General features: G+C 45.8%; 1 long non-coding RNA gene across 3 annotated transcripts in view; it reads right to left on the bottom strand.

Annotated features, from left to right (window-relative positions):
* Positions 1-5,210, bottom strand: part of LOC147698355 (uncharacterized) — a 456,086-nt gene extending 450,876 nt beyond the window's left edge. The window contains exon 1 of one of the 3 annotated variants that reach the window (XR_015299333.1): positions 4,996-5,210. This is a non-coding gene — a long non-coding RNA (uncharacterized LOC147698355). Of the gene's footprint in view, positions 1-4,611 lie in introns of all 3 variants that reach the window. The other 2 variants (XR_015299335.1, XR_015299334.1) reach the window with 2 other exon arrangements.
* Positions 5,211-26,517: the final 21,307 nt, after the last annotated feature.

The raw sequence follows: 26,517 nt of genomic DNA, 5'->3' as shown, positions 1-26,517 counted from the left end.
TAACAACTACACAATACTTTTCGATTTGAGTGGAATAGTATCCCACATATGGCAGGGTAATTTTTGTCCCTAAAGCACTGTACTACTGGCACAAAAATGTATATTGAAAGGGGTTACTGTAATACTATCAAGTGAAACCTGATGATACATTATACAGAACCCTGCTTGTCTTATGCAGCATAGTTGTTAGGCTGGCTCATTGAGCATCACACTTTTAGCAGTACCATGCAATGTTTGAGTACCACCATGATATTCCTGAGAACAACTGAGAATATTTTTACAATACTGTAATATATACGGAAAGGGAAAGTGCTACAACTATATAAGAAGAAACACTTGGCACAACATTGAGATTTTGGTGACATTTTATTTCCTGCTATATTTACCTCAATAGTTTCTTAACTGCCACAGAAAAGGTAACGTGGGTTACATCTTCTAGCACTGAGTTGTATAAGTACTGTAATTTCTAATATCATATTAATTAGTACAGCCTGGTTTTACGCAGTTTATTTGAAAAGAATAAAGTATCAAAATAAATTTGGGTGAATGAGCTTTAACTAAAGTCCCTTCCTTTTTACATTGCAAATATGAATTATGATATATGCATACACATGTATTGCTCTACAGATGTCACAAATTCATACAATGTTCACAATTTCTTGTTTCCAGTGTTTAACCTAGGTTACATTTTGTGCATCTTTTAGGCAAAATTCAATGTATCAATGTATGTCTATCCAGAGTCATACCTCTTCCACCTAAAGCAAACACCGCTATGATCAGTTTCTCAGAGTGCATTGTCAGACAAATATGGAATTTTCTTTAAAGCAAGGCTTGGTTGGTTTTTCTCCAGAATGGTGTGTCTATGTAGAGGATGTATCAGCACTCCCTTTGTATAAGCTTTTCACCGCTATGTCCTACCTCTTTAAACTAGTATAGTTTGTTGCAAAATTCTTGAGAAACCTTATTCTGCTGTCAAACTAAGCAGGAGTCTGTCAAAAATAGCATACCTCAGATACTGAATATAACAGATGTTCAATGCAAAAGCATCGTACATTGAAAACACTACTTTGTGCAGTACTTGTTCCAGTGTTACAGTGACAAACTAGTGTCCATGTTATATGTCTGGTGTCTCTCTCATGCTCCCTTCAAGAGTGTCCTTTTCACTACCCAGGCTAACAGCTACGATTAGTATAGACATTTAGGAACAACCATGATGTTTATGTTTACATAATTTGTATAGCGCAACAAATACCCTGGGGTGTCTCGGCACATTCGAACTTCATGGGAGAATATGATCATTCTTCTCAAGGGATTTTTGGAGAAATTTGTAACAAATGTTGCATTTTATATTGTGCTTACCTCCTGCAAGATATACTAAAAACATTGATGTTTTAGTGGATTTGACAATTTATGTGCTGATGACTTCAAAACTTAATTGAAAGCACGCTTGTTGTTATTATAACATGCTATTAAGAGGCATGATTTCAATTATTTTAGCAATTACCTATTTGAAGTACACTGCTCATCAGCAACACATTCTATATGTTCTGGCGATTGAAAGAATTCTTGTATTCTTTGAATATTAGAACACCATTTGTTGTGAAGCTATTTCAAATGAACTACCTTTTTTGCTAGTTCTTTAGGTTTGATTGCTTCTTGCATGGAATTATCTAAAGTCACCTCATATGCGAACTGCTCAACGCAGGATGCTATTTTACCATTTATTTTGGTTTAGGATAGCGCAGATTCGTGGCTGAGTAATTAACAGGCAGTAATACTGCCAACAGATTGGCACTAACTTACTCATTTGCAAGAGAAATGGAATATGCATTAGAAATCAAGCCCATGACTTGCCAGTCACACATCCTGAAATCAGATGCAATATTCTGAGACCTCAAACAAGCATACCTTGCAACGTCCCTATGGAGAGGATGAAACTAAATCATTTTTGCTAAAAACAAAAAAAAATATCTCTCACCTGAAAAATGTTGCCTTGTATGCCTGATGTAGCAATTCTTGCTTCTGTTGGAGACAATTCTTTTGCTTGGACCTTATAAAGTATACTGCCGGGAATAATTTGCTCTACTGCAATTACTAGCGTGGGGTTGGGGGAGGGGATCAAATTTAAAAGGGTCAGTCAAGTTGTCATAGGCATCAGAAAACCAGACATAAGCATTTTCACAACATAAAAATATTGAATTACGCGAGGACATAAATTCCCTTTTGACTTGCATTGACATAAGAATACCTGCAAAAAATACTAAGTGAAAAAATAAACATTTTTGGCTAAACAATGTGGAGTTTTTCGCTGAGATACAAAGTAGGCATCTTGTGTGCAGGGCTTTAAGTGGGATGCAAAAAAGTAGGGAGTCTCTAAAAGCGGTGGGGTCTCTGTAGTTAAAGGTATGGCTTAAACACGTAAACCACATTTCTGCGATTCCCATAGTGTGCCACCCGACCAGCATTTGGGTTCCTATCTGAACTTACTGTTATTGCATCCAGATACATAACACAACTGACATACATCTAAAAATGGCCAGGCCTATTGGCTTTGTAAATGCTTGTCAGCTGTTGAAGACAGATGAGTTACAATGATTTTGTTATAAATAATTAACATTGAAAATATTTAAATTCTGAAATTGTGAGACTTAATTAAACATTACTGAGGCCTTTAGAAGGGCTAGTGGTCTTCAGAGTGTCTCAATCACTCCTATTATGTTCACTCTATGTTAGACATGTGCGCCCCTTTTCTCTCTGCATCTCCACCATCTGCATATATCACACCTCATCTTTTTCCTCGTAAGCAAGCTTTCACTCTCTCCTAAATGCATTTTTTGTGTCTTGTTCACTTCACCACCCATCAAACAAACATACCCACATCTGTAATCACTGCTTTTTTTTTTACTTTCACATTGTCAATATCGTGACTGTGTACCTCCCTCACACACATTTACACAGCATCATAATTGTAACTGGGAAATATGGCCACACTGTGCGCTCAGCAGAGGGGCCAAGGATAGGAGGACCATGTATTCTGAACACCGACTTTTGACCCACTGAGTGAAACTTGCACTGCCTCGTGGCCGGTTTTAAACACCTGTAGGGAATTCGGGTAAAAGTATGTACTAAACAAGAGTTATATGCTGCCCGAAAAAAAACTGTAACATTATCTCCATAGTCCAGGAAAAACCAAGCACTCTTAGAGAATGCCAGCTTAAGCAAAACGTATGAAATATAAACAGGAACTATAACGGTGACATGGATTACCTTTATGCTTTTTATACATTGTTAACAAATCATTTGGTGTTATTTATCGGTGACATTAAGTATATGAATATAGGGCGGGTCAGGGACCCGTTTCAATTTCCGTTTTTAGCTACCTGGTCTCAGACCAGGAAGGATCCGGCCCACGAAAAGCTGATTATGTGTACTTTTCTTCCCTCTTTTTGCTTGTCCGTTGTTCAAACGCCCATCGTCTTTTGTTTATCAATCACCATTAGCTCGTTCAATTAGTTCAAGCAACTTCCCATACTTACGTCGCCGGTAGAAAGGCCTAAAGTAATGCAGTTTACAACGCCGAAAAAAGAGCAGGAAGTAGTAAACAAAACAGGAAAAAGAAGTAACACGAAACACAACACCCAACCCGAAGAGCAGAGTAAAACACCCACTACATCGAGGACCGCAGGACAAGCGCACATGCAGCCGGAAGTGCCGCCCACTGTTGTCAAGGCGTCCGTGACGCGGTCCCATTCCTAATTTAGCCCTGTTGCCAACCCCCTGGCAGCGCGCCGTCTGGTGGAGGGGGTTGTCAGTCACGTGACGTCAGAGCACTCCTACGGGCACTGTAAACACTGCGCGCGAGCGTAGCCTTTTCTTCGGCTTGACTCGGGCACACTGGGAGCGAAGACAGAGGAACCCTACCCTGGTCGAGAATAAAGGAGGAGGCCGTGGTACAACGTTCACGCCTCTTAGGAGGAGGCTAGGTCTCGCCATCGCTTTCCCGGTAGCCGGTGTCCCCTGGTGTTTGGTGGGACAAAACACACAAACTGGGCGCACGGTGCAATGACGTAATCCCTCCCCTGCCCAGCAACGCTTAAATGCGCCTCACCTACTGCAGCCAGTAGCGGCATAGCCTTTTACATTTTGCCACAATAACTGGTACTTTTTGTTTAGCCAGCTTCTGATTGAGAGGTGTCTTGACCGAGCTACCAGTCCTCCAGTGGGGTAGAGGGTGAAGGGGGTCGGGGGCAGGAACTGTCGTGAAGAGGATGGTGCGTGCTCTCCATCGCCAAGGTGCAGAGGAAACAAACAAACCGGCACTAGGCTGTAAACAAGCCTTGCCGAAAAGGGTGAGGGTAAGATGACAGCTGATTCTCCGTCACACCCTCTAAAAAGATCTGAAAGTATCAAATAACTGAGGCTACTTGAACCTAAATACCGGCAGTTTGGTATATTTTCGCACTGTCAAATCCGCTTTTCTGGTAGGGAGTAGATTGGATGATAGGGCATTAGGGAAATTGACATTATTAGCCAAATCTTACAATTCGCCCTTGCAAATGGTTCCCCGAGTCTACGAACTACCCTGTGTATCCACCACAACTTGTACCTTACCTTTTTGAATCAATGATACCGGATAAGTCAATTTTCTTTCAAAGGTGTGCAATAGAATTCTCGACGATTTTAAGCGTTGGGGCATCTGGAATGTCCTGATCCCATCTTCCCCCGAAAGCAACATTGAACCGACAGACTGACACTTCTGACAGCCGAGCAGCAGAACTGTAGACATTAAAACATTCCCAAATCGATCACGTACCAAACGCCTCAAAGCCTGTGAAGAGTTTTCGCCCCAGTGTCCTAGGTCAAAGCAAGCAGGTATAGACATGTCCGTTGTTACCAGATCAGACACATCTTGACATCTCCTGATACTTTGGATGCAGCAGGTACAGTGCACCACAGCCAATATTCACCAAGAAGAAGGTATCAGAAGACACTTACTGGATCCCGAATCTGCCAGGTTGGAAAAAGAGCCCGGTGACGACAGAAAACCTGCTTCATTGGTTCGGCCACGAATAACATCCAACCAAAATGCCATCTTCCGAATTAAAATCTGCCGGTAGAATTAACCTCCCATATTCTACGATGAAGATATCGCGCAGCCTGCTGCGTTTATTTGGAAAAAGACATTGGTGCAGTTTCAGTAAGCTTCAAGGAAGTTGTCCTTTTGTTCCACTATTTATAGTTTTGCAAAGAGGGGGAGGGGGAGGAGGTGGAGCAGAGGTGGTGGCAGCTCGGGCAGCAAAGCCCAGCACAAGACCTTAAGTACACACACGCACACACACCCTTACACACTACAGCCCGTGCCCCCTCCCTTCGGAGGAGCACCCCATCCGAGAGCAGAGTCACGTGTCTGGGGATAACCAGCCAGCCTCCCTCCCTTGGCAGGGGAAGACCTGGAGCGCAGGCAGCAACAGCAGACATACCACTCTCTGCCAGCGCTGCATTCAGCCAGTAGTGTTCCGTCCGAGTCCCAGAGACTGTAGATCTGCCTCGCCTCAAATGTAAAGGTTGTGGTGAGGCAAGATCAGTATTTAGTTGTCAGTTAATACGAAGGGATACGTGAAAATATGTACCAGAAACTTTCCCTAAATTAGCCAGGAATCCTTCTAGTGTGTAGCCAAATATTTTAATATTTGATAACTTTTTTCTTTCTCGATTCGAAAACATTTATTACAGCAATGTAAGTCAACGGGAAATAAAATGCACTTTCCGTCACGAAACCTCCCTCTTCACCAGTGTTAAGTGTTTATGACCAGGGCCACTGGAAAAAGATTTATGCATCAGAGTTGACAAAATAATACCACAAGAAAAGGCCAATTTTGCGTCGCAATACGCCCTACTTTGTGATAGTATTACTTATTTTTTTCTATTTTTACACCATAACTCCTCCTGGACTCCTCATTAATATAAATTTAACACCAAAATACAGCAGTAACCAACACAAATCTTTCAACCCGTCAAGCAATTGAGAAGAGCATTTCACTGCGCAGCAACACGCGTTACAGCACATTAAATCTGCAGATTATGCAGCAGATGATTATGTGGCAAATGCAGTAAACCTTAATTACGCGTATATGCCACAGCCGCAAAATCACTTTATTTCGGTGGCCTGTTTATAACGAATGAGGTTCCCTAATAAATTGTCTTCCACCCCACAAGTATTCATAAATGTTAGCTTATATCAGGGGTATGGAATTCCTATCACGACTCCTGCTCAGGACACATTGGGCAACTTTACCATTTCTGTGAGGCATCATTTAATAAGACTGTTCGATGAATGCCATGTTTAAAAAAAAAAGAGAGAAAGCCAGCAAATGGCACCTGCAGGCATATGTCCTTGCATAAGTGAAGATTTATGACTTTCAGAAATTCAGAAAAGTTAATAGAAGTAGGCCTGGCAACTGTACTCCTAGCAAACTTTTTTGACATCCATTCTCTCATTTTTTTTTTTAAATATATCCTTTATTGGGTTCACAGGATAAAAGAAAACATGAATTGTACATTATACAGTATCATGTAGCTCAAGAGTGTATATGTTGGTCTCGGAGCAAAGCATATAATACATTGTTACATCACATTGAAATACAATGATGGAATTATAGCTCAATCATGCCAGCCTCGTTAGTATTGGGTAAAGGAAAAGTAAAAATAGAAAGAATGGAGGGGGGGGGGTTGCTAAACTTGGAGGTGTGTGGTGTGTGGCGTGGTGGACACTTGTCTGTGCAGTGGGGGGGGTTTAGAGGCGATGTCGTAGTCGGCCCATGGTTGCTCTACCAGCTCGGGGAGGGCGGTGTGTTATCAGCGGTGGGTATATGACGCGGGTGGGGCGGGGGGGGGGCGTGGGGTGGTGCCCGTCCTGTCTATCTGATGGGAATGCCAGCAGTGGGACCACCATCAGCAGTGCCTGGTGTTGTGTGTCCGTCTCCGTGTTCTCTGCTTGGGGAGGTGTCGCCTGCGGGGTCTCCCGGCGTCTGGCATTCTCTGTGGAAGGAGTTTAGTGTTTCGTCCCTTGACATCCATTTTCTCATGAGCAAATATGCGCAGATATATTTGCTCTTGGGAAAATCTGCTAAGCATTTGCAAATTCACTTTTCAAACACCCCTTATTTCCCCGCTATGAAAACCATTACGCATGCCTTTATCAGAAGTGAATTACCAACCATTTCCGCAATGGAAAGAGATCGAAAGAGGAGTTGGTAAATATCCTTAAAAATCTAAGTTTGTGGGTGTGCACAGACTCTGAATATTGCAATCGTTGAACTACCAAATCTTGCCTGCTTCCAGCCCTTTTATTCCTATTATGAGTAGAACAGTACTGGTGGTAAATTCACAACTGTTAAAACTAATACCACTTGGTAATACCCCATTAATACCATGCAATTTCAAGTTTATCATCATAGAATGGGTAAAACCGTGCAGGATTGGTTTTACCAGGCTTAATTATGTACAGTATTCCTTTCCTATGGGTATTATCACTCAAATTTACCATTTGCTCTGGGCAAGTAATGCTGTGAGAATAGGGAGAGGAGAAAGGAAGGCAGAGAAGGTGTGGGAGGGCAGAGCAGACTGTTCCGACAGGAGGAAGCATCACATGCTCCCCATGTCCTTTGGCTGAGGGTTGGGTTGGTATATATATAAGTGGTCCCTGACCAAACACGAAAAGTTTTGAAAAAAGTCACAGTGTTTAAATTAAATTAATCAAAAAGAAAAATCAGAGTGCAAGGTGTTTTTATTTTCACCGCACTATTACGTCAATCAATGATCCAAAAAATTCTTTTACACAATAGTATTACTTAATTTTTTCTATTTTTACACCATAACTCCTCCTGGACTCCTCATTAATATAAATTTAACACCAAAATACAGCAGTAACCAACACAAATCTTTCAACCCGTCAAGCAATTGAGAAGAGCATTTCACTGCGCAGCAACACGCGTTACAGCACATTAAATCTGCAGATTATGCAGCAGATGATTATGTGGCAAATGCAGTAAACCTTAATTACGCGTATATGCCACAGCCGCAAAATCACTTTATTTCGGTGGCCTGTTTATAACGAATGAGGTTCCCTAATAAATTGTCTTCCACCCCACAAGTATTCATAAATGTTAGCTTATATCAGGGGTATGGAATTCCTATCACGACTCCTGCTCAGGACACATTGGGCAACTTTACCATTTCTGTGAGGCATCATTTAATAAGACTGTTCGATGAATGCCATGTTTAAAAAAAAAAGAGAGAAAGCCAGCAAATGGCACCTGCAGGCATATGTCCTTGCATAAGTGAAGATTTATGACTTTCAGAAATTCAGAAAAGTTAATAGAAGTAGGCCTGGCAACTGTACTCCTAGCAAACTTTTTTGACATCCATTCTCTCATTTTTTTTTTTAAATATATCCTTTATTGGGTTCACAGGATAAAAGAAAACATGAATTGTACATTATACAGTATCATGTAGCTCAAGAGTGTATATGTTGGTCTCGGAGCAAAGCATATAATACATTGTTACATCACATTGAAATACAATGATGGAATTATAGCTCAATCATGCCAGCCTCGTTAGTATTGGGTAAAGGAAAAGTAAAAATAGAAAGAATGGAGGGGGGGGGGTTGCTAAACTTGGAGGTGTGTGGTGTGTGGCGTGGTGGACACTTGTCTGTGCAGTGGGGGGGTTTAGAGGCGATGTCGTAGTCGGCCCATGGTTGCTCTACCAGCTCGGGGAGGGCGGTGTGTTATCAGCGGTGGGTATATGACGCGGGTGGGGCGGGGGGGGGCGTGGGGTGGTGCCCGTCCTGTCTATCTGATGGGAATGCCAGCAGTGGGACCACCATCAGCAGTGCCTGGTGTTGTGTGTCCGTCTCCGTGTTCTCTGCTTGGGGAGGTGTCGCCTGCGGGGTCTCCCGGCGTCTGGCATTCTCTGTGGAAGGAGTTTAGTGTTTCGTCCCTTGACATCCATTTTCTCATGAGCAAATATGCGCAGATATATTTGCTCTTGGGAAAATCTGCTAAGCATTTGCAAATTCACTTTTCAAACACCCCTTATTTCCCCGCTATGAAAACCATTACGCATGCCTTTATCAGAAGTGAATTACCAACCATTTCCGCAATGGAAAGAGATCGAAAGAGGAGTTGGTAAATATCCTTAAAAATCTAAGTTTGTGGGTGTGCACAGACTCTGAATATTGCAATCGTTGAACTACCAAATCTTGCCTGCTTCCAGCCCTTTTATTCCTATTATGAGTAGAACAGTACTGGTGGTAAATTCACAACTGTTAAAACTAATACCACTTGGTAATACCCCATTAATACCATGCAATTTCAAGTTTATCATCATAGAATGGGTAAAACCGTGCAGGATTGGTTTTACCAGGCTTAATTATGTACAGTATTCCTTTCCTATGGGTATTATCACTCAAATTTACCATTTGCTCTGGGCAAGTAATGCTGTGAGAATAGGGAGAGGAGAAAGGAAGGCAGAGAAGGTGTGGGAGGGCAGAGCAGACTGTTCCGACAGGAGGAAGCATCACATGCTCCCCATGTCCTTTGGCTGAGGGTTGGGTTGGTATATATATAAGTGGTCCCTGACCAAACACGAAAAGTTTTGAAAAAAGTCACAGTGTTTAAATTAAATTAATCAAAAAGAAAAATCAGAGTGCAAGGTGTTTTTATTTTCACCGCACTATTACGTCAATCAATGATCCAAAAAATTCTTTTACACAGTATATACAAAGTTCAATGCGCCCACAAGGAAAAGGGAAGGAGTGCAAGGGAAAGGGGTACACATTTCATGATAAGTTATGCATCACTAATCAAAATTTCTCATGTGCTAGAATGTACAGGTCACACCATTACAAACAATCATAGATCCCCATTGGAGGGGTCAAACAGTGTACAGACATCAGAAGACGTTTCAGAATAGAAGCTCCTAATCAGCTGTATACATCAGGCTATCCTTAGGAGTTCAGGGTTGTAGAAAGAAGTCTTGACCTGTAGATTCTAGCACATGAGAAATTTTGATTAGTGATGCATAACTTATCATGAAATGTGTACCCCTTTCCCTTGCACTCCTTCCCTTTTCCTTGTGGGCGCATTGAACTTTGTATATACTGTGTAAAATAGTTTTTTGGATCATTGATTGACGTAATAGTGCGGTGAAAATAAAAACACCTTGCACTCTGATTTTTCTTTTTGATTAATTTAATTTAAACACTGTGACTTTTTTCAAAACTTTTCGTGTTTGGTCAGGGACCACTTATATATAGACCGACTAATTACCCAGGTCCCACTGACTACATGGGTCTAACCCTATTATCTATAATAGAGGGTTGGGTTGGGGCAGGAAAAAGGTTAGAGGCTGCAATACAGCCAGTTCCTGCATTCATTTTAACGTCCTGATTTTCCAGGTGGTAAAATTGAGTTTGTTGGTTTTTCAAAGGTAAATCCAGCTGCAGGAACAACAGAGTACTCGTGATTGAGTGGTGTGGATTTCCGAATGGGAATTCTGCTCAGTTCCACTCAAATTCAGGGAATACATATTTTTTTATTTTTAGGAAGTTGGCAAGCTCAACCTTGCTGGAATCCAACCTCCAATATATCATGAGCCATGACATAATCAGAGGAGCTATTATCAGAGCTTTAATGTAATGAAAATGACCAGTTACTTACAGGTAATCTTGATTACTCCAAGTCTACAATTTCCCCAGTCAAATTCAAATATTCTTTATTTCGACCCATGTAGAACCATAATAGATACATATAAAATCATTTCTCAATTATTCAAGTACAGTTGATGGTAATTATAATTGCTATGCATCATGATAAGGACATTTTAGGGAAAAAATGTAAACAAAGCGACATATCCCAACTCTTGTTGTTAAAACCATATACTTTGCAATAAAAACATAAAATGTAGGCATTTAGTAATAGTAACATCATTTATGTCAAATCCATTAGCCCTTTTTTCTGTTATTTATACTTCCTCACGAGATTCCTATATGACTTCAGGATGCTACAAATGTCATCAAACAGGTTCAAGATCGCACTTCCCAGGTTCCACATTTGATCATAGTGTACATATATGAGCCTCAAAGCGCTATGTGAAAAATCATAAAGTGCTGTGTGCAGAGTCAAAAAGTGTGTGTGCAAATTTTGTTGGGATTACATCTTTGATAACCATAATATCGGCTATCAAAGCTTTAGCCCAACTTTAGCTCTTATAAGGCTTACATTAAATAAGTATCTGCTTACGCTAAAGACAATTGGTTGCGATTTATCTGTTTTCAGGATTCTTTGTGCCTCTTTGCAGAACCTAGAAAAACCAAAGGAAATGATGGACGGAGCGTTGACAATACAAGCACTCACCCCCCGTCAACTGATCTGGGTTTAATCCATCACCGTTCTTTAGCCCACTTTGCCACCCCAGTTCAGATATGGCCATATGCAAATCAGTCTGACCCTGTGCCTCATGGGAACAGTCCAGCCCGAACTGCCAAGCCATGCCTTCCCTGGACCGGAAACAAGCTACAGAGAACGGTCCTAGGAAGCTTGAATCCGGTCCAGGTAACATTTGTTTGTAGCACACCATATCTAAACTTTATATATAGAGATTTAGCTGGTTGTGGGTGCACCTCATCCATGAAAGGATCAAAATTTGCAACATCTTTAACCCGTTCCGTGCTCCCGTTGGCCGACGGGAGCACTACCTCGCTGGTGCTGCCCCGCCCACTCAGTAGAACGCCCGCCCCGCGGCGGAAAAACCGCAGCGGTTAAGGCGCTAAAAAGGAGGAACCTAGTTGTTAGTGTCCCTGTAGTGGAACTATGCAACACACTATTTTGGGTATAAGCCCAAAAAGTGGATTATAGCAGTTTCCTTGAAGGTGATACCAGCTGGGTCGGGTCTTCCCAAAAATGAGGTAGACCCAACTTCATAAAACAAGAAGAAACATGCTTAAGCCATGGAATGTTCCTGCTCTGTTCATTCTTCAAAATCTCCTCTAGGCCTTCCCCAGTCATAATCATTACTCCTTGAATGAATGTTCCTCCACCAGAATGATCAAGCAAATAAGAAAATGCTTTCCACCGCTCTCTACTGGCTCCTTACTATTTCCTGTCACCTGGTAACCACACTGACCTCGCACCCTGTATGTCCATGCTAAATATCTGAAGCTGATAACACCTAGGAATGTGAGGGATGGGAAATTGAACTGTGACGGGGAAGTTGTAAACTCAGAGTAATGAAAATTACTGGTAAGTATCCACCAGTTACCTCCTTATTCGACTTCCCCATTATAGTCATTCCTTTGACCTGACTCCAAGCAAGCAGTCGGCCTTAATAAGCCATTCCTTACAGAAAGAGGACGTCACAGGTCTAATCAATTCCAAGCAACAGCCTATAATCGTTAGTTCATAAATGATTCTGAAGTGATCTCAACTCAGAAATGTCAAAAACAGAGGAAGCATTCATGGCATTACACATTTCTGCCATTGAAACACCCTTAATTGCTGTCTAGGACCACAATACCTATTGCTTACCTCTCCTGAACTACAAGCTTTCCCGCCGGTTCCCACAAGACCCCGCCCCCCCGGCCGCCGATTGGTTCCCGCGCTCCCCGCCTCCCCGCAGACCCTCCCTCCCGGCTCCCCTCTTAAGGGGTCCCACACCGCTGCCCTGGAGTGACCACTGTGCCCTCGGCCTGGTCGCCCCCGCACCTCCCGCCTGCTCCTCCTTACCTGCCTGAGCCTCGCACCCAGCGACGCCCCAGCCGCCACAGGGCCGCCCAGCGACGCCCCAGCCGCCACAGGGCCGCCCAGCGACGCCCCAACCTGCGACAGGGCCGCCCAGCGACGCCCCAGCCGCCACAGGACCACCCGGCGTCGCCCCAGCCACCGCAGGGCCGCCGCCGAGCCCCCAGGCTTTCCCGCCGGTTCCCACGAGACCCCGCCCCCCGGCCGCCGATTGGTTCCCGTGCTCCCCGCAGACCCTCCCTCCCGGCTCCCCTCTTATGACGCCCCCAGAGCGACCGCGCAGCGGACGCGCGCAGTGGGAGCACCGATTGAGCGCCAAAGGTAAGCCCGTCTGCGCCCGTCCGCGCCTGGACCGCGCCCAGCGCCAGGACCCCTTGCCCTCGCAGACCCCTGCCCACCCGCCGGACGTACGACGCCGCCACCCTCAACGCACTCAACACCGGCCGAACCCCTGGATGCTACCGAGCCACCCCGAGACGCACCCACGGACCCTTCACCTGCCAGTCCTGCAAGTTCTCCTGCATCCGGACCTGCACTGCACCAGCGCCCACCAAGCCGAACACCAGCAGCAACCACCTGAAGTGCATCCTGCTCAACACCCGCTCCGTCCACAGACACGCCGTCCAGCTCTGGAACCTCCTCGACACCACAGCTCCTGACGTTGCCTTCCTCACGGAAACCTGGATGAACGCCTCCTCAGCGCCCGACATCGCCATCGCCATCCCAGAGGGCTACAAGATCATCCGGAGAGACCGCGACAAGCAGACTGGAGGAGGCATCGCCATCATCCACAGGAACAGCATCCGCATCTCGACCAACACCGACGACACCCTGACAACCGCCGAACACCTGCACTTCCAGATCCACACCGGCCCCAAGACCACCCTCAGGGGCACCCTGATCTACCGACGCCCGGGACCACGCACTCAATTCAGCGAAGACATCGCTGACTTCATCAGCCCGCACGCCCTCCCCTCCGCTGACTACATCCTCCTCGGGGACATCAACTTCCACCTGGAGAACAACAACGACCGCAACACCACCACCCTGCTTGACAACCTCGCCACCCTCGGACTCAAGCAGCTGGTGACCACCCCCACCCACCTCGCCGGACACACACTCAACGCCGTCTTCTCGACCAGCAAAGACATCGCCTTCAGCCACGCCACTGGACTCCACTGGACGGACCACAGCTGCATCCACTTCACCTTCAGAAGGACCACGGTCCACCACCACCAGCAACAGGCTGCACGAAGAAGCTGGAACAAGATCACAGCCGACCAACTCGCCGCATCCCTAAGCCAGCACCCTCCCGCCAGCTCAGCGAACCCCAGCCAAGCCGCCGACAACCTCACGAAATGGATCTGCACCTGCGCGGACGAACTCACCCCTCTGAGGACCCCGCCCAGCAGACCCGGAAGCAAGAAGACCCCGTGGTTCACCGACGAACTCAAGAGCTCCAAGAAGAACTGCTGTGCCCTCGAGAAAGCCTGGAGAAAAGACCCTACACCGGACAACATGACTACCCTCAAGCTCGCCACCCGAAAGCACCACCAACTGATCCACACCACCAAGAAAACAGCATTCAAGGACCGGCTGGACAACAACGCACACAACAGCAAGGAACTCTACAACATCGTGAGAGAGCTCTCCAACCCCAACGCCGGAACCAACGACATCACCCCATCGCAAGACCTCTGCAACTCCCTCGCCTCCTACTTCCACAACAAGATCGCTGACATACACAACAGCTTCAGCACACAAACAACGCTCCCCACGACCACACCAACGCCCCCCACCACCACCCTCAACGCCTGGACACCGATCAACCTCGAAGACACCATCAGCACGATGAACTTCATCCACTCCGGATCTCCAACCGACCCCTGCCCTCACCACGTCTTCAACAAGGCCGACGCTGTCATCGCACCCCACCTGCGGGACATCATCAACACCTCCTTCGACACCGCCACCTTCCCTGAGAGCTGGAAGCACGCCGAACTCAGCGCTCTACTAAAGAAACTAACGGCGGACCCCACCGAACTCAAGAACTACCGCCCCATCTCGCTCCTCCCGTTTCCAGCCAAAGTCATTGAGAAGACCCGCAACAAGCAACTGGCAGCCTTCCTCGAAACGACTGGATCCCTCGACCCATCTCAGTCAGGCTTCCGGGCCAACCACAGCACTGAGACCGCCCTCATCGCTGCCACTGACGACATCCGAACCCTGCTGGACAACGGAGAAACAGCGGCCCTCATCCTCCTGGACCTCTCCGCGGCATTCGACACTGTCTGCCACCGCACCCTAGTGCAGCGCCTCAGCAACGTCGGAATCAAGGAGAAGGCACTGGAATGGATCATCTCCTTCCTCTCCGGAAGGACACAGAGAGTCCGCCTCCCCCCGTTCAGATCAGAAGCCACGGAAGTCATCTGCGGCGTCCCTCAGGGCTCCTCGCTCAGCCCCACCCTCTTCAATGTCTACATGAGCCCCCTTGCGGCCATCGCACGCCAACACAACCTGAACATCATCTCCTATGCCGATCCTCTCCCTGACCAACGACCCCGCCACCGCCAGAGCCAACCTACACGAAGGGATGAAAGACGTGGCCGAGTGGATGACGACCAGCCGCCTGAACCTGAACACAGACAAGACGGAAGTCCTCATCCTGGGTTCCTCACCCTCCGCCTGGGACGACTCCTGGTGGCCCCCCGCCCTGAGCAACGCACCCAAAACGACAGACCACACACGCAACCTGGGCTTCATCCTGGACTCCTCCCTCTCCATGACCAGACAAGTCAACGCCGTCTCCTCGTCCTGTTTCAACATCCTGCGCATGCTACGTAAGATCTTCCGGTGGATCCCCACCGAGACCAGGAAGACGGTCACCCAGGCCCTCGTTACCAGCCGTCTGGACTACGGCAACGCCCTCTACGCCGGAACCACCGCCAAGCTCCAGAAGAGACTCCAGCGTATCCAGAACGCCTCGGCGAGACTCATCCTCGACGTCCCCAGACGAAGCCACATCTCCAGACACCTGAGAGACCTGCACGGGCTCCCGATCAACAAAAGAATCACCTTCCGGCTCCTCACCCACGCACACAAAGCCCTACACAACCAAGGCCCGACTTACCTCAACAGCCGCCTCAACTTCTACGCTCCCAAACGCCATCTCCGCTCGACCAGTCACGCCCTCGCCGCCGTCCCCCGCATCCGCAGAGCGACAACAGGAGGAAGGTCCTTCTCCCACATGGCCGCTAAGACTTGGAACTCCCTCCCGACCGACCTACGCCTGACCCAAGACCACCTCTCCTTCAGGAAGAAGCTCAAGACCTGGCTGTTCGAGCAGTGCGGACCCCCCCCCCCCAAGCGCCTTGAGACCCTCCGGGTGAGTAGTGCGCGGTATAAATGCCTATGATTGATTTAGAGGCTGTAATGAAGGTCTACTTCAGCCACATACTCAATGTTGCATTAGAAAGTTTAAGACCCTGTCCTGATATGCCAGAAGTGACAACGGATCCGCTTTCCTAAATGACACTGTTTGAGCCAGTTAGAATGATAATGCTCTTTTCACGTATGGAGGACTTGTTCCCCCTGTGATACACGAGATGGAGATATGACTAGCAATACCAGATCATCTGAACAGTGAAAAGATGAAGGGACCTTCGAAATAAACTGGACACCTGGCCTAAGAATAACAATATCAAACAAAAACCTTCGGAAGGGTTCTGAACACAAAAGAGCTCCCAACTCTCCCTTCCTTCTAGCGGAAGTTATGGTAGCCAAAAATATCATCTTGATCGTGAAGAGCTTTGTCTTCTTGGTTCAAGGGCTCAAAGGGTGAACACTGATATGCCTTAAACACTAAAGGCAAATCACAAGCCAGCAGAGGAGACAGAGACACAGTCTTTTTCAGAAAAAAACCTCTTAATAATCTTGTCACCAGCAGAACCACAGATTCAAATTTATGTTTTCTGAAAGAGCTAACTGCCGTCCTTGAACACGTAAGAATATCAAGAACTTTACTCTTAACAATGAGCAAACCAGAGGACCCGTTCTTAATGCATCACTTCTCAAATAACTACTAATGATAGAAATACGTTCTGCAAATCGCAGGACGTTTTAGATGGCTGAATAAAAAGAATTTCTGGAGAGCATCTTCTAACCTCAAGGTTTAACTTCTCAGTAGTAGGGCCCAATTGTAGAGGTCTCATCCCTGCCTCAGGCAACTGGGAAGATGCCAACAGGTAGGGCTCCAGAGGAATCTTTCAGTGAGTAGCTACTGACAATTGCACAAGTAAGCGGAACCCTGGGCAATGATTCCAACATGGAAGTACTAACAGAATAATTACCCCTTCTTCCTTTATTTTCTGGAGCACTTTCTGTATCAAGTGAATTGGGAGACAGCTATAGATGAGCTCCTCTGGACAATTGAAAGATAATGCATCCACCCTCCGTGCATTGGTGTAGGGTGCAAATGTGCACAATGTGGGTAGTAGAACATTTTCTGAGGCAGCGAGATCTATCTGAGGCAGGCCAAACCTCACCAACTACTCAAATACTTTTCTATTCAATGACATCGAAACTGTGCAAGGAAAACCCCGCTCAAATCATTTGCTTCTATATTCAGTTTCCCTAGAAGGTGAATTGCATTTTAAGAAAAGAGATTCATTTCTGCCCACTGGCATATTTCCTGCTCTAATAGGTTCAAAGAGTGGACTAGACAACTCCCCTGATGATTCAGAGAACAGACCGCAACTTTGTTGTCTGTCCTATTTGAACCTGCTGCTGATTCACTTAGGGAGCAAAATTGTTCAAGGCCAATTGAAGTGCCCTCAGCTCACTCCAACTGGATGAGAAGTCCATTTCCTGGTTGATTAAAGGCCCTGAATTTTCTCTAAGCCTAGGGCTGCCCCCAACCCAACTTGCTGGTATCAGTCGTTAATACTATGAAAGGAATAGGAGTGAATTGGGACCCTTTAATTAAATTATTATTTTTCATTTGCCACTACTTACATCCTCACTGCATGTCTTGAACTAACTCTGAACTCACTTGAACGTTCTGCTCATAGTTCTTGAAACTGTGACCCCAGTGAGTTAAGAGATGGTTTACTAGAAGGAATACGTGTAGCCTGGCCCATGCAAGAATCACAAATGAAAGCCATGAGACCTTGCAGCCTTAGCCATTCTCTGACTGTAGTAACACTTTGTTTTGATAGGGGCAATTTTGATTTTAGTATTCTTATTTTTGACTGAAGAAGAAAAATCTTCCTCTGAAATGGCCGCCAGTAAATTGCAGGTCCTGTGATGGGAATAAATGTGACTTTTCATGATTTATCAGAAATCTTTGTTGGTCTACCACCTTTCTCTAGTTGTGAAGTCAGCCAATCATTTAGGTTTGGAAAAACCAATATCCCCCTAGAGTGCAGTAACTTCCCCAGGGTAGACAGCACCGTAGTGAATACTCTGAAATAGGACGAAAAGCCAAAGGGTAGCACCTGTAACTGGTCAGTTTCTTTCTGTACACAAAACACAGAAATCTTTAAGAGGTTGGATGTACTGGTACATGTAGATACATATTCCTGAGCTCCAGTGATATTAAAAAATCTTCCTTGCTCAGCAAGGGCAAAATCATCTGAAGTATTACTGTCTTTCTTGTGCGGTAAGAAGGAATTTACCACTTTCAGGACTAACAGTGGCCTGAATTTAGTTGCTTTTGTCATAAGAAATAAGATGTTTTTTTTCTCTTTTACCATCACTCTCTTTTCACAGAACTTTTAGGGCCATATGCATGAATACATGTTCCCTTAGACACAGAATGGGCAAAATACTTTGATGCATCTGGCCCTTAGATTCCATTCAGGAGCGCATTTCTCTTTTCTGGAGTAGCCGATAATGAGGTTATACAGAAATATTTTAGAGAGGATTCTTGAAACTCTATGTGTGATAACCTTCCTGAATCATCTGCAGTAACCATCTGTCTTGGATCAAACTCTACTACAAACTTCATGCCACCCGCAACAGGCATGTGCACCGGCATGGTAAGGATTTGGGGACTGACTAACCTTGAGCTGAAGTGTTAGGCTGTTGTAGCCAGAACTTTTCTGAAGTAGGGACTCCAACACCATGTCCCCTTCTCCAAAAGGGCTGGCCTCTCATCCTAGACTGGAATACTGGGCTAAAAGCTCTTTGTATTCCAAGGTATCGTTCCCTTTTAGGCTGACGAACTGTCGCCAGCAGCTTCCTATCTTCAGCTGATTTCTTTATCATGACCTAATTGGTCCCCAAAGAACATGGACTGTGAAAATTGAATTTTCATCAACAGATAACGCTTAGCTGCTTCAGCTTCCACAGTCTCATCCACAATTGCCTTTGTGCTTCCAGTAAAGATCCAGCTGCTGCTGAGGTGGCACTGAGGCAATCATGTGATAGATCCAAAAGAAAGTGCCTTTGTCGCTATTATTGCTAGTTTAGATGTGGTGTCTACGCCTTGCTTCATCAGTTCTGCTCACTCCATGCAGCCTTTCTGCAGCATGACTGAAATATGCCTCAGTCCTAATCAAAAAGTTTGATGCAGCGTAAGCTCTCTTGATGGCCAGGTTTAGCCTCTTATCGACTGGGTGAGGTGGAACTGAATCTTCTAGGCTGATCAGCCCGTGGGTAGATAGGCCTGCTATTATGGAATCTACTTTAGCCATTGTAGGGAATTAATCTGCAAACCCTTGAAGAGGATATAATTTGGTCAAAAACTGAGGGAATGGGGGGTGTGGCCAGAGCGATGGCGGAGTAGATGCATCGCCTGAAGGCTCTGACAGCCCGACACAAATTCTCTGTTAAATCCTGATTGCCCAGCCCCACCCTCACAAGAAACTGGAACAGGAAATTAGGGAAGGGAGCAATGACATGAACCAGATGCAGTAGAGTCGGCTTCACGCAGGGGAAACTCACCAGTGGCGAAGACACCTCGGAGCCCGAGAGGCAACAATGGCGGCACCTGCTGCCAGCGGCAACTGATGTAGAAGAGGTGAGCCCAGGAATTGATTGTCCAGATGGGCAAATCGATCGTCTGCGTAGACAGCGGGCCCTGCCTCCCTTATCGAAACGCCTGATAAGAGTCCGGAGCCCTTTTCCTCGTTGTGGCTGGCAGGTGTAAGGGCACTGTCGTGGGCCAAGGTGGTGCGGCCTGACCCTGCAGGTGAGGAGGAGGAAGAGTGCTCAATAGATCCGTGGCATAAAGCCACTCCTTTGTCCGGAAACAAGGTCGAGCGGGGCAGCGAAGCACACAGTGGACGAACCCGCACTGCCGGAGACTGGTGGGGGCATCTTTTTTTTCCTTCTTTTTTTTCAGAACCTTTATTAACAGATTCAGCATAGTCAAAATACACTTTTACATTAGAGCATCGTACACATCATGCAATTCACGAAATACAGTAGACATTGAAAAATTTCAATCAGACAGAAACATTGACCTGTACTGCACGGCAGCAGCACCATAAGCAACACATAGCTGTAGGAGGTGGTGACAACACTGTAGGAGAAGGAACAGGCCCAGCCAGGGGGGGAGATGGGGACAAGGAGGGAGGCAATTACTGACCAGCACCGGCGACGGCCGCTGGCGGAGTGTCGGTGGGGAGCGCAGGAGAGGCAGTTCGGCTTAGATGTGGTCGGGAATGGAGATGTGTCACTAGGGGACCCCACATGTCAGGTGGGCGAGATCTTGCAGGCAAAAGGCCCCAGAACTCAGATAACAGGGTCTGGCATCTCGCCGGTGGGGGCATCTTAAAGTCCAGAGACGTATGCAGTGAGGAGGTGCAAGGAGAAGAGGGGCAGCCTAACGACCTGATCCGACCCATGCCTCCTTGCCTAGTGGCACTCTGAAGCTCCGGCCCACCCGAGGACTCAGAAAGCAGGCGGTGAGGCGCGTGGAGCTGCGTAGGACTGGAGAGGGCGGAGGACATCAGGTACTCCCTCGCCCGTGAATACCGCATAAATCCCCCCTCGCTCTGCCACCTCGAGCAACGTGCAGCCCATAACCACACACTCAAGACCTGGGCAGATTTGGATGGCATGACACTGCTGCGTAGGTTGGGGGCTGGAGATTTTCCCAAGAGACACTACATACTCCCACACGCGGCAACTGAATATCGGTTCAGGGCCGGTAGAAGAAGGTAAGGAACTCCTGTGCCCGCCGCTGACACCATGGGGAAGCCGGGGTAAATACTTCAGGCACAAGGAGCGGAGGAGAGAAGGCAGCTCTTGGGTATGAAAGCGGCCAAGAACACCCGCATTGGCCCCGGTTGGTGCGGCTGGCCCCAGACAAGTCGCCCAACACAGGACCACAAGGAAAGGATAACTGCCAGGTGGGACCGTAAAACCGGATAGTGCCAGGGAGGTGGATGGAATGAATCGGCCCACCTGACGCTAGGTGAAGGGGACACAGCTGCAGGCCTCGACAGGACAAGAGAGACTGGGAGGGAGAGAACACAAAATAGACAACCTCTGCTCGAAGCGCCTAGCCCATGCCAGATCCCAGGAGGCACTAGCATTGCAGGGAGAAGCGGACTGAAAAGGCCAGCACACCATAAAGAGCAAACTGCAGAGACAGTGAGGTCAGGACACTTGACATGACTCAGAGCCCACAGGCAGGTGGAGGTTGGCAGCTGAACCCCTGATGGAAGATCCCACCTCATGCGAGCAAAAGAAGACTCTGGCATCATGGTGGTGAGATGTCAGCCATAGAGTAATGCCCCCCAGGCAGGCACGTAGCTCTGCACACTCGGCAATGATCCACAACAGAACGTTGATAACAAATGGCCAAAGACAAGGAGCCAAAACCCTAAAGGCAGGGGAAAATAGACAGATACGCTAAGGTGGTGGCCACCCGCCAGGGATGACAGGAAACTCAACATCCATGCCAGACAACGCAACTCTCCTGCAGGCAATACAACCATCCAGAGAGGTGTTAGAAGGAAGGATAGAAGAAGTATGCATCGATGTTACACTACTGAGACAAGACCTCCGCAACATGTCTGAGAAAGTGGCGCTCGCGGAGCAACGCATCTTGGAAGTGGAGGATGTAATGCCCAACCTCCGGAAAGAAGTTGCCCAGCTGATAACCACCATGAGGGAGACTGCTTGGAAAATGGATGATGCCGAAAATCATGTGAGATGAAACAACCTATGTTTTCTAGGCTTCCCAGAAGGAATCGAGGGATCAGATGTGGGATCCTTCCTCCTCAAATGGCTCATGAACGCTCAGTTCTCCACCTGTTTTGTGATTGAACAAGCGCACAGGATGCTTGCCTCCAAACCTCCAATCCCCCCCAGACCAGTGATCGCCCGATTCTTAAACTACCAAGACAGAGATTTAATACTGCAAGAGATGTGGCGCTTGGGAGAGGTCAGGTTTGAAAATACCAAAATAATGGTCTTCCCGGACTACTCTAGAGAAGTCCAGAATCAAAGAAGAACCTTTGACTCCGTCAAGGAAAAGCTGAGAGGGATGTATGACATTACAATGCATGCTTTTACCACGCATGCTGTTACAACGCAGTTTTTACAACGCATGCTGTTACAACGCATAGCGCTTTGGGGTGCTGGATAGTAAATAGTTTAATTTACTATTCCAACTCCAGTCCCCGTGGATAGTAGGGAAGGTGTTGGATAGTAAATTAAAACTATTCCCTATCCTAGAGCGCCCCCCAGTGCAATGCGCTGTAATGGTTTTCGTTGTAAAACCTGCGTTGTAAAAGCACCGCGTTGTAAAAGTTTCGTTGTAAAGGATGTTTCCCGCTGAGAGGCAACTGAATCCAGTACATGCTGCGTTTCCCTGCTAAGCTCAAAGTAATATTTTAAAACAAGAGGTTCTTCTTTTAGATTCCAGAAGAGGAATGGTCCTGGATAGAGTAACGGCCTCCTATAACGCAAAGGAAAGACCTGCTGGAGTCTCAACGCTTGACTATGGAGTTAGTAGTAAAACCCAAAACACTGAGGACAAACATTAAATGCCCCCTTGGGCATAGGTCCAAACTACATCGTGGTACACCACTAAGGTCTGAGGAGGACCTAGAGTGAAGGGCCCACAACTCCGACTCGGATGAGGAGCCCGAACAATGTACAAGGGAGATATCGCATACTGGGGCCATCCTAAGAGGCAGGCTACCCCAGGCCTGTTGTCGTGTAGTTCCTATATTCCCAATAGGCTCTGCACATTGGAATAATATATACTGCAGTTTAGACTTAGGACTGAGGTCTACTAGGTCTCTACCGAATATATTAAACTTAATAGTGAGTGCCAGCTAGCTCAGAGGTCACTAGAAACTTTCTCGAATTCACAAGAAGGGATTAGTTTCTGACAACCGCATAAACATGACAACTTTGTTTCCCAAGAATAAGAAATCAAATCTCTAGAGTCGCGGAAACAATAGATAACTATTTTACTCAGTCAATCATGCATGCTTCGTTTCACCAGAGATGCAAAGAAATAGAGAGACGGGCGTTTTCAATAAAAAGTATTTATTGAACAGTCTTCTTTCTCAAGCATTGGAAATGGACTGTTACAATCGTAATACTGGTTATGAAGTACAATGCATATAATGCGAACAGAATTATAAAGTAGTACTGTAAAAGCATGATATGGTTTCTAAGCCATAAAAGTGCATAACATTTATAAAATACATACAGTAATAAATAATGACTAAAAGTACTCAACTGGTGCTTCTAAAATACGCCTACCCCGGTGTACCTAACCTAAGTCTAGTGCAAGGGAAGAAGTTAGTGAGGAGTAGCCTAAGTTTAGTAGTTCTCTGCCAGGAATCTATTCCAAGAATTCTCAAAGAGGGCTAATCAGCTCAATTCCTTGGCTTTAGAATGAAGGAGGTCTTGTATCTCTCTCTCAGGACTCGATTTCCCATATACCCGCAAGGGTAAGCTGGAAACACTGGAGCTGGATTTCTCGGCAAGAGAAAAGACAGCGTCTCTCTCAGTGTGTCAGCTGGATGATCGGCTTTCTTCGGCACTTGCTGCTGCAGGGCTTCGGGCAAATAGATAGTCGATCTGCTCCAAACCACCGTGTGTTTGTCTGGTCAAACCTAGGCATATTTATACTTTGAAGGTGCCGAGTTTGACGCATGTTTGGACTTAATATCGTCACTCAAAGGCTAAATTCTTGGAAAACGCCAGGAGTTCTTGGAGAACTTAATATTCAAGCAGGGGGGAGTCCCTAGCTGCTGAAGGTGGGTTTTTCCAAGAAATCGTTGTTAATTCTCAGAACTCAGTGGAAGTAGCCATGCCGTATTTGGGCTATATGGCTTAGGCCAAATAGGGTAGTGATTTCTATGCCTATATAAGGATATAATAAAGTATACCTATATAAGGACATGAATCGGGAAAATGACACTAGGTTCCTAGATTCATTTACAGCACCCACTCCACGATCTTAAGTTCAATAAAGCTAACCTAGTAAGCACTGAACATATCTAAAGCTAGTGTTTACAATCCCACCCCAAAATACAAAAAATGCATTTGAAATGGTTGTACATGAGAAAAAATATAGGGCATTTCTATAGTACACATTTTAAGGAAGTGATGACATTCTAAGCATATAGTATGGTATCTAAGTATGCAAACTGAATGAATCACGAATTTACATTTATGAAACTGGCTCTTAAATACAGAAAGAAAGGTCGAGACCATTTCCTAACATAACATATCATGTCAATGGTTATATGAGGAAAAGGTCAAATATTTTCTCTAGGCAGTGTTCAAAAAGGAAAATAATTTCTTGTTCTCTAAGAATAGTTCTACGTTAAGCAGATTAGTCTGTGCCAAAAAGGTTCAATGTTTTTGGAGAGAAAAAATTCAAATGGTTGTGAAAAAATAGAGTCCCAAAGTTAGAATTCTTTGTTTTGAAAAATTGAAGGCCGAATTTCAGAGTTCAGGGAATGCTGTGTGCATGAATCAACAGTTATTCTCGGTGTCAGGAGAAAACATCAGATCATCAAGGCTGGCAAAGAAATTGACTACCACACTAGGTGAAAGTGGAACTACTTGATCTAGCAGATCAAATGTGCACAGATGTAAAGCATTGCCGTCAGCGCCAGGTGCCGCATTAGCAGTGTTCATATCAGATAGTACCTGTGTGTATGTGGATCCTCGTATCTCACCCTCAGTTAGACTTACTGGTGAGACCTTAATGAATGCCATCATCAGGATTGGTAGCCGTTGGGGACAACACGATGCATGAGTCGTTACAGGACCTAGCAAGGTATCAATATCTGATGGCAGGACTGATGGAAGTGTAAGACAGATGTCCAACAAACATTCCTCTCCGCAAAACAGGTATCGTAGAACAGGTAAGATGCAATCTTGCCAAATTGGTCTGAACGATAGAAACCAGGTTGTGCTCAGATCTCTTAAACGAGCCAAGCCGAGAATCTGTGTAATCCTCTCACGATACCTCATGGCAAGGAGGGTACCTTCCATGTTGGCCTGGGTATCGTTGGTTGCCGGACTTGCCATATCGGAGCAGAAGGAATAAAAATAGAATTCCTGCTACGAGTCCCAAGATAAGGGGCAGGCCACCGAACACAGAGTGCACGAAGTATGGAAAAATTCCTAGGACTGTTTCGAATGGTGTTAACAGTCCCGAAAAAATCGTCTTAAATACATGTGCGATGTCACTGGTATCAGACATGTTTAAGATTTGACTTAACATTTCTGCGAAATGTACTGGGCAGTTTGTTGATAATAATGCATGTATATCTGCAGATGTCCTCGCAACTTGCAGATCATACGTTTCTCTAGACGAGGTCAGTAGCACAGATTTTTGCAAAAGAATGGCTTTTATTCTGCTTAAAGTATCAATTCCTATAGAAGAGATATTCAGTGAAGGCCATAATGCCGTCCCACTGTATGTCTTGTGCGTTGGATACAATACTTGCATACAACAAGTGACCATGGACGACACACTAACGAGATAAAATTATCCTGGCATCATGCCAAAGCAGCTGTGATCATTCAACATAACGTAACCGCCATTGGATAGCTGCCTGAAAATGGGTTCTATCATGGTGGAGGGAGTACCGTGCAGGTGGCAAGAGAGGTTATTTGCAGAACCGTCGCAGGCTCCCTGTAAATTAATACCTTTGCACAAAAGTGTACCACTTAGTGAGTTTTTACAATTTTTTTCCACTAAGGAATACCTTTTTTCCCTTGTTCCAACATTTGTGTGTGTAAGGTAAAGTCCATGTCGACTTAATGTATTCTTTACCCAACCTTTCATACAGGCCTGCTGGCATATGCTGTAGACAATACTGAAATTGGAAAATCGTCACTGGTACCATGATGGTGCCATGAATTATCCATTCAATGACAGGCTTCTCAGAAACTGTCAATGGTAATCTTTCCAGTTTTTCAATGCTCAGCACCGTATAGTCTGCTCCTCTTTGTGCCAAAGAGATTTGTTTATCTGTAAGGTTAAATACAGCAAACAATGACGTTGTAGTAATTTGACACCATGGCACGAAGCCTGAACGAAGATTTTGCAACGTCCTGCCTAACTGCATTATAGAACGTAATTGAGACTGGCCACGCTGTAACATTAGCAAGTCTTGTTCCATTATGTCAATTGCAGAGGATACAATGCTGTCCAAAGAATATATTCTGGAGGACAGAGTCGTTAACCCATTGTCCACTACAGAGAGAGCTTTCTCTAAATTAA

Source organism: Lissotriton vulgaris, chromosome 8 (genome assembly GCF_964263255.1).
Source record: "Lissotriton vulgaris chromosome 8, aLisVul1.2, whole genome shotgun sequence".
Lineage (NCBI taxonomy): Eukaryota > Metazoa > Chordata > Amphibia > Caudata > Salamandridae > Lissotriton > Lissotriton vulgaris.
Note: the sequence above shows the minus strand (reverse complement) of the source record. Positions and strands in the feature narration are given on the sequence as shown.